Source organism: Schistocerca piceifrons, chromosome 8, assembly GCF_021461385.2.
Source record: "Schistocerca piceifrons isolate TAMUIC-IGC-003096 chromosome 8, iqSchPice1.1, whole genome shotgun sequence".
NCBI lineage: Eukaryota > Metazoa > Arthropoda > Insecta > Orthoptera > Acrididae > Schistocerca > Schistocerca piceifrons.
This window is the reverse complement of record NC_060145.1, coordinates 468,317,755-468,335,560: the sequence shown is the minus strand read 5'-3', so window position 1 is coordinate 468,335,560 and position 17,806 is coordinate 468,317,755. Positions and strand designations below refer to the sequence as shown.

Below are 17,806 nucleotides of genomic sequence, written 5' to 3'. Positions count from 1 at the left end.
AGGTTCATGGTGTCAGTTCCCTGCAGCAATACTTCAGACATTAGTCGAGACCATTACACGTCTTGTTGCGAAACTACACGATATTGGGCAGGTGTACCAGTTTCTTTGGCTCTTCAGTGTAAACTGATTATTGTGTAACTCGTGTGTCGAAGCCCTAGAACACCTCTTACTATCACAAATGTGTAAAGTCTGAATGCTTAAAACGTTCGTTTTAAATATGGCGCTACGAGGCTGAAGAGGCAAACTGTCTCTGAACGTGAACAACAGCAGTCAGTTGTGGTGTAGTCTGCGTGACTAGTGACCTCAACATCCTGACGTTAAGATGAGTTCCGGTTGACGTGTCAAAAATGTCATGAAACCAACAGAACAGGTCACACTTTTTCTATAAATCACATTTATTTTCTCACATTAAATTCGATGTTTTGAAAAAAAAATTAGCTGTATTATCGGATTACTACGACGCGAGCTGTTTATGTAAAAGTGCATCTCTTCTGGTTACACTTGAAACAACTTTAAATTTGCTTCATAAAATGTTCGAGAGACATAATTCTGAATGTTAAATTTCAGAAATCCTTGTGCTTCCTACGTTCGCGAATATCGTTACAAAATCAAAGATCCTGTTTATGGCAGAGAGATGTGAACTAGGTGTGTAACAGAGTTCCACATCCGACACCGATAAGTCGGAGCTAGAGATTGAAATAGTGCCTTCTAGTCTGTCTCTGGATCCGAAATTTGTGAGATGGAGGTTTAATTCTGCCGTGAGATGTGTTATGACCAGGCGAAATTACGTTCACCCGACCATAACTGTGAGTTCTTTGATTCGTCATGAAATTACAACATATGAAACATTAGTTCACTTCATTACATGAATGAGTAATAGATTTATTTAACTTGATACAGTCCTTTGCTGCAGGAGTGTTTGATAATTTACAATTGGCATTCACTGTTAAATCGTCACTCCATGCACTAATTAACAATCTGTTCTCTGTAAGCACAATATTCGACAATTAAAAATGCTTATGTCCATGTGAGACTGTGCTGACAGAGAGATTGTGTCCTCTTCAGCCTCTCCCATCCGTGGTTGAGGATTGCAGCGAGACATCGCTAGTAAATACGCTATCGATATGCATTGCCGTCTTTGGTGTGGCGCTGTGATCCTTAGATGGTAGCACAAGACACCTTTATGAAATCAAGGAAGTCATCATTCACATCAGGATCTAGAATTTGTGTCAAATATCTATGGGAAAGATTTACACGAGTGATCATTCAGCGAACGAGAATTCTCAGTGATAATACAGCGGATGCGTTTTCCACTAATCCGTCTAAATTTAGATTCACATTGGTTTCTCTAAATCACGTATGGCTGATACCCTTCACGTTTTCTGTGAGAGAATCTGACGCAGTTGTCAGAATATAAGACATCAACTTACATGAATGCGGGGATATGCCGATGAAAAGAACACCGCAACTCTCCATCGTCATTCCGAGATTGTGCTATTCTTCTTTTCCTCATGCTACAACTGCTATTCTGGAAGAATTTAGAAACCTTGACGTTTAAAGTACTCCAGAAGCGCAGCCTCCCCACGACATTCCGTTTTCTTGACCCCTGCTCCATCACCCACAACTCGTGTAACTGCTCACCTCTAAGTACGCAATTTCTCAAACGGTGCAAAGTGACCTCACTCTTCTCAAAGCATGTAGGACGTGAAATATGTCAACTGACTGAAAAACAGTGAAATTCTCATAGGACCGACTCACACATCGGTTTGTCGTTTATTTGCAGAGCCTGTAACATACTCCCCAGGTTTGGTATGCCATGTCCTTACTATGCGCGGATAATTTTGACAAGTTGAAAGTGCCTGTGGACCCTGGCCCCGCCAAATAAGGAGATTCTAGACACAGTGATGTTTAGACATCGGAATAATAGCTGTTATACATGACCTAAAATATGTGAATGAGGGATGGGTAACCTCTACTTTAGATCAGAAAAACGAACTGTTACCTGTACTACACATTTTTATCATAATAATCACTGTACACAGTGGTTCAGGTTGTGTATTTGGCGATGAAGGAAAATCCCATGTATTGTACTTGGGAAGATACCGTAATATTAAAACAAGAGAATTTTATCGAACCTGATCTTAAGCAAGATAAACACATGACAATTTACCCTCTTACACTAGCGTAATCTGAAGAGAAAACCAAATACTAATGTAACTTCAAGCACACTGAACACAAGAGAATTTACCCCAACAAATATTACACTGGCAGTGTTATAAAACCACACAATTGACTGTACACAAAGTATTGCAGTTGGACAATAACGTCTATATACCGAATGCCTTCCTCGAATTTAAGCGCCAAGGACACACGCACAATATGTGGGCACGAAGGACCGAGAGAAACTACACAAATCAACTTCAGTCTAAAGCAGATCTGAAGTGAACGCACTCAAGTGACTCCCACGCTTAGCGCCCGAACAGCGCAATATTTACCTTTTGCAGACTGCAGCTATAAGAGTGACCGTGGTCGGCTCTGGCGCGTGTCGGCGGCGGATGCGTCTACGCCTTGCGAACCTGCTGACCGGGCAATTCTTCTCTGGTCTTGACTGGATATATAGTCGTAAACTGAATTAAGTTTTCGTAAGGCGAAAAACTATATTTTTCCCTGGATAAATCAACTGGCAGTTTCGCTAAGACTGAGCGACGTGTACACTGTTGCCCTCAAATGTTCCACACATCTTGGCTAACACAGTTCATAGCTTGTTATCTCAAATTTGGAGACACAACGAGATTGTTAACCCAAATGTGGGCCGAGATAGAATGGGATGCGTTCCATCCAGCACACGTCTCTTCCAGGAAGAGAGTGACTCAGATTACTCGTAATTGCCTCTATTGTTGCAGAATTCCCCCACCGTGGAGTGAGTTCTCCTCCTGCCACAACTAGTGTCAGCCAGTGAAAGCAATTGCGGCAACTTACGTCATTTCTTTGCCCAATGACGTCTGAGGAACAAACTGGGATATACGCTAGTTTTTCTGGTCCAGTGAGCGTCCACCATTCTTTCATTTTAGTAATAAGCTCCGCCAAAACAGGAGCTGTCTACTTGGACTTCATACATTGTTCATGCCCTTATTATATGATATTTGAATGTTTAGAAAAATGCCAGAGACTAACGCTGTTGTGTTCGTTGATGCATCTCAGAAGTGGCCTCCCACTGATTTTGTGAGTGCTTTCGTAAGTTAAAATGCTTTTGCAGAGCAGGTGTGGGTCTCATGCCCCATACATGTAATGGTCACATGAATTTCGTTTATGTCAAGCTGATGACGCAGTTTCTGCTTTCTTATGTTTCCACATAAGTGGAAGGACTGTGTTTTTTTTTTTTTGCGACCACCCATATGGATCCACTGCTGTGCTAGGATGTTTGCTTAAAAGCAGGTGTGAGTCAGAAGACTCACACAATGGTGACTCATTGTTGTGCGGTTATCTCGGCCGAAGAAATGCTAGGTGCGGTCTGTGTGTGTCGCTTCCCTAATTGATCTCCTGTTTCGAGGGTTCCCAGGTTTACAGCTTTCCTAAATTGAGTTCCGTATTACTGTAGCCCTGTTAGCTGGGAAGCCTCACTTACACTTATATCCACTCCTAGAGAAACGCTTCTTGTCTATCAAAATGCAAATTACGTGGATTTTGTTAAGTATCGAGTTCATGAGAGCCATGTATGAATTAATTACTCTCATTACTATGTAAATAATGTGATTCTAAGCAAAGTATGACTTGTGGGGTACCAAATTCACCGGCTTGATCAATAGAATCGATTTCTCGATATAAAAATTTTGTTAAATGGTAAAAAGTATCCTGCCGCCTTACAGGCTTACTGGGAGACAACAAAGGCCATTGTACTTGCTAGAAGGAAAAGGTGCAGATCATATTTCCATTCAGGTAATGCACATTTTCTTTTTTTCATTTTGTTCGATGGTATGAATGTTTACAAACATGCAAATCAATTCAAAAACATTATAGCGATTACTACCACACAACTATTTAGTGAGTACCCATAAATTCGTAAGAATTGCTGTAAATGTATGGAAGGTTAAACTCCTTTTCACTTTTTATATGTTTGTATGACTCCATTTGATCAAACTGAAAACATCTAAGCAAGCATCCACTTCATGACACATGTTCTGAAGCATATTACATGAGGCCGCTGACACAGTTGCATGATGGATACACATTTTGGGTTATCGAATGGTCTTTGGCAAATGAGGCACATACACAAGCTTTTCCACATAACATAATAAAAATAAATTCATATGTGTTAGGTCCTGAGGTGCAGATTGCCACGATCTGAACACATTTTTGTCATTAAGCCTCTGACATAACAAATATTGAGTTTGCAGATTTAGGTAGGTATAAAATGCTGTATATTTACATTTAACTGTGTTAACTAGCCTCTGCATTTCCAGTTTTTCTGCAGTCCTTCATTAATTTCCATACAATGCTGTGAAACTAACGTACATTGTCAGATATTTATTCTTAAAATTAAGTTCTAATTTTTGATACTGCTTTGTCTGATATATGGCCCCACAATACTGCTTTTTCATTTATTATGAATATCATTTATGCTACTTTTTATTTGTTTCATTTATATCTGTAATTTCTTCTTCAGTCTACAGCCTCAGTAGTAGCTGACACAGGTTTCGCCATTTTTGAAAGATACGCAGGACTTTCCAAGCATCCTCCTATCACATCCACCTCACCCATTCAGCAGTTCTACGATTAATTTCAAGTGTCATGTCTGTCTTGTGACAGCCAGAGCGAGAGCACCAGCAGCAGCGAGTACTGTTTGTATAAAGCGTTTATTTTGCATTTTGTTTACGACCTTCCACTAAGGAAGGGATTCTATTTGTGTTTATCTGCTCTGCATAGTAACTAACAGTTCTTGATAAAACTTTACGTAGTTTTCGTGTTAGATTTCTTAGTGTTTTCTTGATCGTTTAGAACAGAAAGCGCCCTAAAACCGTCTTTTGTTTGTTTCGCGGCCGTTAGCCACTAGTCACTTGAATCAGCAGTTGTCTTGTGACAGCCAGAGCGAGAGCACCAGCAGCAGCGAGTACTGTTTGTATAAAGCGTTTATTTTGCATTTTGTTTACGACCTTCCACTAAGGAAGGGATTCTATTTGTGTTTATCTGCTCTGCATAGTAACTAACAGTTCTTGATAAAACTTTACGTAGTTTTCGTGTTAGATTTCTTAGTGTTTTCTTGATCGTTTAGTACAGAAAGCGCCCTAAAACCGTCTTTTGTTTGTTTCGCGGCCGTTAGCCACTAGTCACTTGAATCAGCAGTTGTCTTGTGACAGCCAGAGCGAGAGCACCAGCAGCAGCGAGTACTGTTTGTATAAAGCGTTTATTTTGCATTTTGTTTACGACCATCCACTAAGGAAGGGATTCTATTTGTGTTTATCTGCTCTGCATAGTAACTAACAGTTCTTGATAAAACTTTACGTAGTTTTCGTGTTAGATTCCTTAGTGTTTTCTTGATCGTTTATAGCAGAAAGCGCCCTAAAACCGTCTTTTGTTTGTTTCGCGGCCGTTAGCCACTAGTCACTTGAATCAGCAGTTGTCTTGTGACAGCCGGAGCGAGAGCACCAGCAGCAGCGAGTACTGTTTGTATAAAGCGTTTTTGTACTTATTTGCTGCGCTTAGCTTTTAAATAGTTTTTCTGGGAAAACCTAGCGTAGTTTTCGCGTCTTGTATTTCAGTGAGTGTTTCTTGATTATCAGAGTAGCTCATCAGAAGATTATCTTGGGAATTTGTCACCGTATAGAGTAGGGTAAACATAGTCATGTGTAGGGACTGTGGTTGTTGTGAGCGGACGCAAGGAGAATTGGCCACTCTTCGGGGGCAGGTGGAGGCTTTGTCTGTTAGGCTCATCGAGCTCGAGGCGCAGGCGTCGGCTCGTAGTGGCGTTGGGGCAACTGTGGTGAGACCTATGCCTACTTCGGTGGCCTTGGAATCACATGGCACCCCTGATGTCGCTGCGTCTTCCGGCAGTGAGCATCTTACCGGTCAGCCATCACTCCAGGGTGAATGGCGGACAGTGGTGGGCTCGCGCGTGCCTGGCCGAAAGGCAAAGGTGGGATCTGGCCGCGTGGCAGCTGCCTTACCCCTTTCCAACAGGTACGGGGTGCTTCCTAGTGGTGATGACATCGTTTCCGAGCCACCACAGGATGCCTCGCCTGTTGGGCCAGTGGCCGATTCTCCGGCAAGGTCCCGACAGTCACAGAGGGCGGGCCTATTAGTTATAGGGAGCTCCAACGTTAGGCGGGTTATGGAGCCCCTCAGGAAAATAGCGGGTAGGTCGGGGAAGAATGCCAGTGTGCACTCGGTGTGCTTGCCGGGGGGTCTCGTCCGTAATGTGGAGGAGGCCCTTCCGGCAGCTATTGAACGCACTGGGTGTGACCGGCTGCAGATAGTAGCACATGTCGGAACGAATGACGCCTGCCGCTTGGGTTCTGAGGCCATCCTTGGTTCCTTCCGGCGGCTGGCTGATTTGGTGAAGACAACCAGCATCGCACGCGGAGTGCAAGCTGAGCTTAATATCTGCAGCATAGTGCCCAGAGTCGATCGCGGTCCTCTGGTTTGGAGCCGTGTGGAGGGTCTAAACCAGAGGCTCAGACGACTCTGCGACTATAATGGTTGCAAATTCATCGACCTCCGTTATTGGGTGGAGAACTGTAGGGCCCCCCTAGACAGGTCAGGCGTGCACTACACACCGGAAGCAGCTACTAGGGTAGCAGAGTACGTGTGGCGTGCACACGGGGGTTTTTAGGTTAGAGGGACCCCCCCTTGGGCGAAACGATAAAATACCTGACGGGTTACCAGAGAGGACATTATCATCGTTGATAAAGAACGTCCGTCCTCAGAGACCAAAAACAGGAAAAGTTAACGTAATATTGGTAAACTGCAGGAGTATCCAGGGCAAGGTTCCTGAATTAGTATCTCTTATTGAAGGAAATAGTGTGCATATAGTATTAGGAACGGAAAGTTGGTTAAAACCGGAAGTGAACAGTAACGAAATCCTAGACACAGAATGGAATATATACCGCAAGGATAGGATAAACGCCAATGGTGGAGGAGTATTTATAGCAGTAAAGAATTCAATAATATCCAGTGAAGTTATTAGCGAATGCGAATGTGAAATAATCTGGGTTAAGTTAAGTATCAAAGGTGGGACAGATATGATAGTCGGATGCTTCTATAGACCACCTGCATCAGCAACCGTAGTAGTTGAGCGCCTCAGAGAGAACCTGCAGAACGTCGTGAAGAAGTTTCGTGATCATACTATTGTAATAGGGGGAGACTTCAATCTACCAGGTATAGAATGGGATAGTCACACAATCAGAACTGGAGCCAGGGACAGAGACTCTTGTGACATTATCCTGACTGCCTTGTCCGAGAATTACTTCGAGCAGATAGTTAGAGAACCAACTCGTGAAGCTAACGTTTTAGACCTCATAGCAACAAATAGACCGGAACTTTTCGACTCCGTGAAAGTAGAAGAGGGTATCAGTGATCATAAGTCAGTGGTTGCATCAATGACTACAAGTGTAATAAGAAATGCCAAGAAAGGAAGGAAAATATATTTGCTTAACAAGAGTGATAGGGCACAAATCGCAGAATATCTGAGTGACCACCATCAAACGTTCATTTCTGAGGAAGAGGATGTGGAACAAAAATGGAAAAAATTCAGAAACATCGTCCAGTACGCCTTAGATAAGTTCGTACCGACTAAGGTCCAAAGCGAGGGGAAAGATCCACCGTGGTATAACAATCATGTACGAAAGGTACTACGGAAACAAAGAAAGCTTCATCATAGGTTTAAGAGTAGTCGAATCATAGCTGATAAGGAAAAGCTGAACGAAGCGAAAAAGAGCGTAAAGAGAGCAATGAGAGAAGCATTCAACGAATTCGAACATAAAACATTGGCAAACAATCTAAACAAGAACCCTAAAAAGTTTTGGTCATATGTAAAATCGGTAAGCGGATCTAAATCCCCTATTCAGTCACTCGTTGACCACGATGGCACCGAAACAGAGGACGACCGAAGAAAGGCAGAAATACTGAATTCAGTGTTCCGAAACTGTTTCACTGCGGAAAATCGTAACACGGTCCCTGACTTCAGCCGTCGCACGGACGCCAAAATGGAAAATATTGAAATAAACGATATCGGAATTGAAAAACAACTGCTATCACTTAGTAGCGGAAAAGCATCCGGACCAGACGAGATACCCTTAAGATTCTACAGTGATTATGCTAAAGAACTTGCCCCCTTTCTATCAGCAATTTATTGTAGATCGCTGGAAGAACGTAAAGTACCTAGCGACTGGAAGAAAGCGCAGGTCGTTCCCATTTTCAAGAAGGGTCATAAATCAGATGCGAATAATTATAGGCCTATTTCGCTTACGTCAATCTGTTGTAGAATAATGGAACATGTTTTGTGTTCTCGTATTATGACGTTCTTAGATAATACAAATCTCCTTCATCATAACCAACATGGATTCCGCAAGCAGAGATCATGTGAAACTCAGCTCGCCCTATTTGCCCAAGAAATTCACAGTGCCGTAGACACTGGCGAGCAGATTGATGCCGTATTCCTGGACTTCAGGAAGGCATTTGATACGGTTCCGCACTTACGTTTAGTGAAAAAAATACGAGCTTACGGAATATCGGACCAGGTTTGTGATTGGATTCAGGATTTCCTAGAAGAAAGAACACAACATGTCATTCTTAACGGTTCAAAATCTGCAGATGTAGAGGTAATTTCGGGAGTACCGCAGGGAAGCGTGATAGGACCTTTATTGTTTACAATATACATAAATGACTTAGTTGACAACATCGGTAGCTCCGTGAGGCTATTTGCAGATGACACGGTTGTCTACAAGAAAGTAGCAACATCAGAAGACTCGTACGTACTCCAGGAGGACCTGCAGAGGATTAATGCATGGTGCGACAGCTGGCAGCTTTCCCTAAACGTAGATAAATGTAATATAATGCGCATACATAGGGGCAGAAATCCATTCCAGTACGATTATGCCATAGGTGGTAAATCATTGGAAGCGGTAACGACCGTAAAATACTTAGGAGTTACTATCCGGAGCGATCTGAAGTGGAATGATCACATAAAACAAATAGTGGGAAAAGCAGGCGCCAGGTTGAGATTCATAGGAAGAATTCTAAGAAAATGTGACTCATCGACGAAAGAAGTAGCTTACAAAACGCTTGTTCGTCCGATTCTTGAGTATTGCTCATCAGTATGGGACCCTTACCAGGTTGGATTAATAGAAGAGATAGACATGATCCAGCGAAAAGCAGCGCGATTCGTCATGGGGACATTTAGTCAGCGCGAGAGCGTTACGGAGATGCTGAACAAGCTCCAGTGGCGGACACTTCAAGAAAGGCGTTACGCAATAAGGAGAGGTTTATTATCGAAATTACGAGAGAGCACGTTCCGGGAAGAGATGGGCAACATATTACTACCGCCCACATATATCTCGCGTAATGATCACAACGAAAAGATCCGAGAAATTAGAGCAAATACGGAGACTTACAAGCAGTCGTTCTTCCCACGCACAATTCGTGAATGGAACAGGGAAGGGGGGATCAGATAGTGGTACAATATGTACCCTCCGCCACACACCGTAAGGTGGCTCGCGGAGTATAGATGTAGATGTATTTCTTATCGCTTCGTATTACCACTACCAAGTGTTTATACGGTCTGTGAGGCTTGAACAGTTCACCACTGAAATCGTAGTCGCTGAATTTTTCTAGGTGTTATTACAGTTTTATTGCATATTTGAATAAAGCCTTAGGTCAGTCTACCTAAGTGAAAATAGCAGAAAAGTCTATCGCCATTTCGTTTTAATTTTTGATCAACGACACTCTCCCATAATCAGAGGCCTCGCTTAAGATTACAGCTTCTTCTGACTTACAAAACAGTTATGATATTGAGACAATTATGGGATTTCGGTTTATATTGAGTAGTAGTTTACCATTCAGTTATTTTTCTGAGATTATGGCAAATCTGCATTGATTGTATGATCATGTCTTGGGTTATTATTTAACACAATGTGGATTGCCTGTAAGAAATCTAGGAACGGAGCCACTACATGTTCATCAGAATGCACAGTTTGTGTTCTGAGCCTACGGCATTCACTGTCAGCTATTTCACCGAACGAGGATGGCAGTGGCAAGGCAGTGCTCTCGTACTTGGGCAGAAGGGTGTTCAAAACTTTGCTCGGCCATCCAAATTCTGGTTTCCGTTGGTTTCCCTAAACCTGTTACAGCTGATATCCTCCTCGTTGACTGTCAAGGACTCTGACACGCTCACCAGGAAGTAAGACATCAATGTCCACGAATGCCCTTCCCAATTCGAGCTGCTACTCTAATTCCAATGACTTCAACAGTGACTTTTGAACCCAAAATCCTCATTCCCTCACACCACGAGTGCTGTCCTCTCCTCAAGGAATTTCCGTTCCCTGGTTGAGCAGGCTCCCCGACGGTTCGTATTCCTGCCCCCTGTCCCACCAGTCGCACACCTCTTCACTGCTCATCACAGAAATATGCAGCTTGTCGGGCAGTGCAAAGCGGCTGACACCTCTCTCAAGGCATGCGTGACGCGAGGTTTGTCAACAGGTTTCAGAAGAGCGGAATTCCGATTGGACAACTCTCCTATCTGCTTATCGGATGTTTAGATTGTTTAATGGGACAAGAAAATGAATCAGACTGACGTCTGTAGATAAAACATTGTTAATTTGAGATAAGACGTAATCGAAAAGAATAGGTCATCTTTTTCCTGTAAAGTGAGATCGGAATGTGTACAACAAATAAATAAGGCCAGTAGATGGTAGTGTTACCCTGAAAAGAAAGAAGAGTTTGGTACAGGAAATCATGACAGGACGCATTAGACCAGAAGAAAGACTGGTCAGCCCCTGTCCCTTCCAACAAAAAATAATTGTTTGTGCTGTTGCCGTTTCATACACTTAATCTTTAATGCTCCTCTGTGAATCCTTAGCTAGTCAGTTCCGTGCTCCTATTGCTGTAGAGAAATATAATTCTTCTAAATCCTTAGTTTCCATACTGGCAAATGTGTGAACTGGTTATACCTTTCTTCTGATCTCTCAAAGTCAGAAAATTTTCTATTAAGTGTAACTGCATCGACTATGGATAAGAATTCTATCAGAGCCGCTGTTAGAAACTGGACTTAAACTGTGTCATACATGAAACGTTCTGTACATACCGTTCCGTGGTTGTGCTGTCATCGGGACGAAACTCGTGATACCGTGGAGTGTGAAGAACGTAACCAGTCAACAACAGTCCTACTATTTCAAACCAGTAATGGCGAACATGCTATTTTCCCATAATTAATCGAGAGGCACGTGCCATGAATGCCGAAAGATAATCTCAACGCCACATTCCTTTTGAAAAAAAAACTTTTCTTAAGAAAAACAGTCTTGGTAGCTAAAATGACACGTTTCGCCTTCGTCGGGCGCCCACAGATTTTTTCCAACGGAAAAAGGAAGGAAAATATAAATATTCAGGGGTCTAATCCTATCATGCATAGATAGAAATGAAAATATCAAAAGAAGGATCTACGAACAATTGGAAAGAAAACTTGCGTTTGCTAGATCGCACTAAACGGCCTTGTACCTATACAAGAAATATGAGTAATAAGAATATCTTTAAAAATGAAGTAAAAGTACTATAGCAGACGAAAAACGAAAAGTGCCAACATTATCTTCTATATACACATGACGCCAGGCGCTGCAGTGCAGCGCTAGGACAACACATACAGAATTGCCGACATGTGGCTTCATTTAAAGACAGTGTAGTGAAGTTCACCAACACAGGTGAAGACGTCAAAAACGTAAGAAATTAATCGTTGGACTGGGCCCATAGTAGAAAATAGTGGGGGAAACTCACACAGAAGGCGTGCATGAGTAGTTTTAAAATATAAATCCGTTGTTGTAGTCTTCAGTCCAGAGACCGGTTTGATGCTGCTCTCCATGCTACTTTATCCTGTGCGAGCTTCTTCATCTTCGAGTAACTACTGCAATCTACATTCTTCAGAATCTGCTTGGTGCATTTTTCTCTTGGTCTCCCACTACGATTTATACCCTACACGCTTCCCTCCAATACTAAATTGGTGATCTCTTGATGCCTCAGAACATGTCCTACCAACTGATCCCATCTTCTAGGCAAGTTGTGCCGCAATTTCCTCTTCTCCCCAATTCTGTTCAGTACCTCCTCATTAGTTACGTGATCTACCCATCAAATCTCCACCACTCTTCTGTAGTACCACATTTCGGAAGTTTCTATTCCCTCCTTGTCTAAACTATTTATCATTCATGTTTCACTTCCATACATGGCTACACTCCGCACAAACACTTTCAGAAGAGACTTCCTGTCACTTAAATCTATACTCGATGTTAACAAATCTCTCTTCTTCAGAAACGCTTTCCTTGCCATAGCCAGTCTACATTATATAACTTCTCTCTACATCGACCATAGTCAGTTATTTTGCTCCCCAAATAGCAAAATTCATCTACTACTTTAAATGTCTCATTTCCTAATCTAATTCCCTCAGCATCTCCTGACTTAATTCGACTCGTTTTGGTTTTGTTGATGTTCATCTTATATCCTCATTTCAAGACGCTGTCCATACCGTTCAACTGCTCTTCCAGGTCCTTTAATGTCTGAAAGAATTACAATGTCTTTGGCAAATCTCAAAGTTTTTATTTCTTCCCAATGAATTTTAATTCCTCCTCCAAGTTTTTCTTTTGTATGCTTTACTGCTTGCTGAATATACAGATTGAATAACATTGGAGATTGGCTACAACCTTGTGGCACCCCCTTCTCAGCCACTGCTTCCCTTTCATGACCCTTGTCTACGTCTACGTCTACGTGGTCACTCTGCTATTCGCAATAAAGTGCCTGGCAGAGGGTTCCACTCTCGAACGGCGCGCGGAAGAAACGAGCACTTAAATTTTTCTGTGCGAGCCCTGATTCTCTTATTTTGTTATAATGATCACTTCTCCCTATGTAGGTGGGTGCCAACAGAATGTTTTCGCAATCGGACGAGAAAACTGGTGATTGAAATTTCATGAGAAAATCCCATCGCAAAGAAAAATGCCTTTATTTTAATGATTGCCACACCAGTTCACGTATCATATCTGTGGCACTATCTCCCCTATTTCGCTATAATACAAAACGAGCTGCTCTTCTTTGTACTTTTTCGATGTAATGCGTCAGTCCCTCAGTCCCACCTGATGCGGATTCCATACTGCAGAGTAATACACCAGATTAGGGAGAACAAGTGTGGTATTAGCAGCCTCTTTAGTAGGCCTGTTGCACTTTTTAAGTGTTCTGCTAATGAATCACAGTCTTTGGTTTTCTCTACACACAACATTATCTATGTGATCGTTCCAGTTTAAGTCACTTGTTATTGTAATCCCTAAGTATTGAATATACAGCCTGATGCGAATAACTTCACACATTTCTTTATTCAGCGTCAATTGCCACTTTTCGCACCTCACGGATATCTTATCTAAATCATTTTGCAATTCGTTTTGGTCATCTGATGACTTTACAAGACGGTAAATGACAGCATGATCTGCAAATAATCTGAGAGGGCTACTCAGATTGTCTCCTATGTCGTTAACATAGATGAGGAACAATAGAGGGCCTATAACCCTTCCTTGGGGAACGCCACATATTACTTCTGTTTTACTCGATGACTTTCCATCTATTACTACGAACTGTGACCTTTCTGACAGGAAATCACGAATCCACGAGAGAAACATCTTTTTAAGAACGCTGACTTCTTTCACACGCCTCGCTGCGCCAATTCGCTGCACTTTGTGTACGCTCCTCGCTGTGCCTGTGGGTTGCTGGAATTGTCGGCACATCCCTGATTTCTAAGACAGGTAAAATGGCTGCCGCCAGATGCTTTCGCTCTTACATTCTTGGCGTTTCGTCCTAATGGCTGCAGGTGTCCATCAGTTCTCGGCACGCTTCTCGTTATCAGACGGGCCCTTCACGACGTGTCCTTCCTGGAGTGAGGCGAGGGCACCATCCAGGCTTCCCGCTGTGTCCTTGCAGAGTGATGGCACTCGGGGGCACGCCCCAGTGTGTCGGGATCGGCCGCTCGGCGCGCGTTGGTGGAAGTGGCCTCAGTCGGACGTATTACAGTATATATGATGTCAGGAATCTTTGCCTTATGGCATCCTATAATCGGGATACGAACTAAAACCATCTGAGAGGCATGGTGATCAATCTCATTGTGGGTGTCCTCATTTTGAGGTTTCAGAATACGGTACCCCTATCAGAAGTACATAAAAATGTTCAATTGTTGCATATGTCATGCTTCCAATGAACAATGTTCCTTTCTACTGGGCAAATGTTAGCTGCTCATTTATTTGTTTTGAGATTTGTAAAACCCCTTCCACCAATGAATAGGTAGCACACATGATGAAGTAATGATAATTTAATAATTATATTTTCACTTACTTTCTCTTTTTTTATATTTGCTTGTCTCTCAGGAGCCACTCCATGTCAGTTCAACAAACTTTACATACAAATTTTACCTCATTATTTTAGATTTTCTGTCTCTAATGAAATGATTCGATTTCCTCAGTGGATTACAACTCTGCACTTTTGCAGCAGTGCACTTTTTACTAACTTCCATACTGTCACAAAAGTCAGTTAAAAACACTCCTGAAATTTATAGTTTTAATTGGAGACCAGCTATTAAAAATAACAAGTTCCACTAAACAATATTAAATAAAAAGTTGTTCAATTTAGGGCTAATAACTGCTTTAAACTAATGCACTATAAGGGTTTAGGAACACTAATATAAAGGGTTTAGGAACACTAATGTAAACACCTTAGAAAGAAACAATGCAGAACACGTCCTCTCTACAAACTCTCATGTCACTGAATGGCTATACTGTCAGCAAATGCCGACTGGAGGCACACTGTACTTGCTTCATTTTGTTCACGTCTTGGATGGATAGACAGGAACCAACTTGCTCAGCCTGCATACATTGGCTCATTTTTGTGGAAATGGATTGTACATTTGGATTAATCTGTTTGGAGCAGAACTATTAAATCAATACTCACATTTTTTCATATCTTATTTAAATTTGTAGTTACAGGTCATATGTCCAATATATTTATTTTATCAATTAATAGGATATTAGTTTAAGTTGTATAAAATTAAATTAAGCAATTAATGTAATTATAGAGTTTGCTGACCAGTTTTGTTTTAGAAGAAGACTTTTCCCTATTTCTGACATTTTTTAGTTACCTTCCTCTATATTTTATTTAAATTCCTATTTCTTAAAGGTAGGTTTGGTCAAAATGGTGTCATTAGTATAATACATTATCCCATTTTTATATTTTTCCACGTGATTTACGACAGAAGTATGTATTCATGGAAATATTTTGAAAATTTTAAATTTTTTACTTTTTGGAGAAAATAAAATAAAATTTCGAATTGCATTTTGAAATAATTTCTTAATTACAACCTAATTTGTCTATCACTGGAAAAGGCATAAAAAATGACGCAAGATGACACGTTTCCCAGATCTCTAGCTCAATTAGGACAGCTCCGAGAGCGATTTGTTCCATTTTACGTAGCTGTATTTCAGAAATGGCGTGAGATACAAAAACTGAAATCTGGTATTTTTCTCAGTCTCAGCACCTGTTATGAGTATACCAAATTTTAGAAAAGTCTAACCAGGTTTAGTAAATTGGGTTTATTGATTTAAGACGGAATGGCCCTTGGTTTTTTACTTCTTCTTTCTGTATCTTGTCGTAGTGGTTGTACTGTGGTGGGAATTGTGTTAAGTTATATGTTGGGATTACTTATTTAAATACTTGGAAATTTGTAGCATTAACAATAGCACACATTTCACCACCAGTTGTAACTAAAGAAGCCTCAATGCACGATATTTTTTATCATTAGCTTTTTAGCATATCTACCAAAGTCACACAGATGGCAGAAATTCAAAAGTTTCAGAATGAGTTAAGGGGAAAAAAAATACAAAGTTTTACTACTTGCACAATACAAGATCACAGTTTGGCCTACATATAGAAAATATCAAATTTCAAGGTGAATATTGATTTTGTTTTTCACTGTTGCACAGTATTTATGCTGCCACGGACTTGATATTCACAGATTTAGTGAATTCCACATTACGACATTATCAAACACGAAATAGTAAACGTCATCGGATAAAAGCAGACAACACACCAAGTTTCACTGTTTGTCGAATCGGCACAAATTGTGGCTTTTACAATTCTCAGCCGTTTCGTGGCGAAATTTTCTTTTTTTTCCAATCATTTACTGATGAACAAGTGTTTTGTAAATGTCAGAAGAAAATTTCCAATGGATTCGCGCCGAATGTTTTCATTGGTTGATGGTAACCTCGTTCTAATTGTTTGACTGCACTGTCGAGTATTATCTTTGTAATGGAATGTATTTCAGGTCGAGGGAACTAGCGCACGAGCACAGCAGAGCTGACGGTAACCGCACCGCTGGTTACGTTGTGCATGCGGCCCTCTTCTTACCGGCGGAAGCGTAATGTGTCGAGTGCTCCTCGGCCACAAAAGTGTCGAGAGGCGCCATGATCACCCAGTTCTGACTAGTGGTAGAGGTGAACGGAGGTGTGGAGTAACGACGGTCGCGATTTCGGGACCAGCCGCCATCTTAGCTTCAATGGACATGTTCTGTGCACAGTTTTCCGCCATGCACTGATTCGCTCGGGACGTTGCTGACAGTTAAATTCATCTCCAAGTTCACACTCTCTAGCTTTCGTAGTTTCACGGCTAATCGTTCATAACACAGCGGACCTGTCACTGTTTAAGGTTATACCAGATTAGCTGTTAGAAATGCCCTGCACGGGGTTCCATTACCTTTCGTACTAGAGAACAAAGTTGTCCATGTTTTCTGTCCTCGAGCTGTCTCAGAGTTCAAGGGCTGGACAGTTTTAATTCAATGCTGTGCATGCTATTGGCAACGGCCTTGCCGCAGTGGATACACCGGTTCCCGTGAGATCACCGAAGTTAAGCGCTGTCGGGCGTGGTCGGCACTTGGATGGGTGACCATCCAGCCGCCATATGCTGTTGCCATTTTTCTGGGTGCACTCAGCCTCGTGATGCCAATTGAGGAGCTACTCGACCGAATAGTAGCGGCTCCGGTCAAAGAAAACCATCATAACGACCGGGAGAGCAGTGTGCTGACCACACGCCCCTCCTATCCGCATCCTCACTGCGGATGACACGGCGGTCGGATGGTCCCGATGGGCCACTTGTGGCCTGAAGACGGAGTACTTTGTGCATACTATTGGATGGTTTGTATCTTACATTCTTGTCCTGCAGCAAGAAATAATGGGACCTGGGCTTTCACCAATTCGCACCCTCGTGTACTAGGCTACCTCACCAGTTTACTATCTGTTATTGGAGAAACAGCACAGTAGATTATACGACAACAGACGCATTTTCTCTTGTCTGTCCTACTGGTTATGTTAACTAACCGTCAACTGAACCTCTGCTAGAAGAGAATTAGTCCGGTGCGAGCCACAGTCGCCACAGCAGCCGACAGGTAGGCGATGACAAACCTCACTGATTGGAGGGAAACACAGAAATCGTGTGCACAAGTAATTATTTTACTACATCCCCGCCAAATTACCCTTCACTGTTATTCACGCCGTCGTGTACAGCTGCCAACCATCGTTACCAGTAGCGCCAG

General features: G+C 42.1%; 1 pseudogene; it reads left to right on the top strand.

The window, feature by feature from the left end:
* The first annotated feature begins 17,070 nt into the window (after nucleotides 1–17,070).
* Nucleotides 17,071–17,187, top strand: LOC124712901 (annotated as a pseudogene).
* The last annotated feature ends 619 nt before the right edge of the window (nucleotides 17,188–17,806 follow it).